Source organism: Pelodiscus sinensis, chromosome 26 (genome assembly GCF_052426305.1).
Source record: "Pelodiscus sinensis isolate ZL-2025 chromosome 26, ASM5242630v1, whole genome shotgun sequence".
Lineage (NCBI taxonomy): Eukaryota > Metazoa > Chordata > Testudines > Trionychidae > Pelodiscus > Pelodiscus sinensis.
The window spans coordinates 18,855,325-18,856,832 of NC_143077.1; positions in this window are offsets into that span (position 1 = coordinate 18,855,325).

The window sequence follows — 1,508 nt, forward strand, 5'->3', positions numbered from 1 at the left end:
AACATACTTTTCTTCTTCCTCTTAAAAGACAAACAGAATTCCTTCAACTTATTCAATTATTACAGTACAATTCATCTTTCTCCTACAGTATAATTCTTTCTACTTTCACAATCCCTCCTTTTGGTCAAGCCTCGCCTATGACCAACAATTACTGGGTTCCTTGCATTAACCGTTCTTTGTCTTTTTGTTCATTAGTGATATTTAAAATCATCAGATTAGCCCTCTGATGAGGGGACATGTCTGTGACATGTCTTGCACAGTTTTGGATACAACAGGAGATTAACTGAAAACATACAAAAATTATTAAGATTCCAAATAGGATAGTCAGGGCTTCCTGAAACAACCAGTTTCCTATGCCAGAGAAATTGGACAAGTTACTTAGCCATTTTCACAGGGAACTTGGCTCTTCGTTGGAAAGGTATGCAATCTTTTTTAAGTAGCTAGCGCGAACTATTATATCATTGGTGTTGTCTGGTATATATACACAACATTCTTTGCCAATGAGAGCACAGGTCCCTCCTTTTGCTGCCAGCACTATATCCAATGCCTGACGGTTTTGGAGGACCACTTGTCTGATCGCTCCTGTTTCTTTGGCCAGGGCCCTTAAACTTTTTCCAGTTTCATTTTCCATGATTTTAACTACTGTTTGTAACCTCAGAAGCCTTTTTGCATGATGTATTACTCCCCCAAGTGGGTCAAAGGAACCACCAATAGCCTCTTCCCAAGTTAAAGGGCTTATGTGATTCACCATTGGGCATCCGACAAGTCCCTTCTTTTTCGCCTAAAATTACGGAGGCGTTCTCATGGGAAGGACTCTAACACTCGGAATTGTGGGAAGAGTTGGGCGGGATAACAGATACCTGACCAGTTAACTGGTAATGTGGTATAGGCCTTTGTTCCACAGACCCAATGATGCCCTATCAAAGCCGGGAAGGGTCGGTTGCACCCCTTTGCCATATAGGTGTCTACAAAGGAGGAGTAATATCCCCCGAAGGGCACACGGTGATTCTCCTTACGGGGAGTGGTGTTATGTGCATGGCATTAAAGATTGTACTGATGTTACAATATGCTGGAGACAACTGCTCCTCCCCAGATTCAGCCCCGTCCCATTACACACCAAACACCAGTGACCTTTTTTCTCCTCCACACTTATCCGTTTAGATACATTTATTCCCACAATTATTCCCACTGCTTCCCAAGTGTCATTACTGTTCCATGTCTTGTTAAACGGGTGAGGCCTGGGGAATTAAGTGGGATTGCCAAGACAGGAACCAGCTTGTGAGTGGGATGGAATGTGGCTGCAGACCCAGCAATTAGAGATATTAAGGGTCTGAGCGATCCATACTTGCTGGTGGATAAAAGAATTGTCATTGTCATTGTGGATTCCCCAGATCTTAAGACACCAGTGGCCGAGGAACAGGCCCCACCAGAGGCACATGTTGGAGGCAAGACCCTTTTGGTTCTGACAACCTCCACTGAGGGAACCGCAGTTACGGTTTTATGTCCAC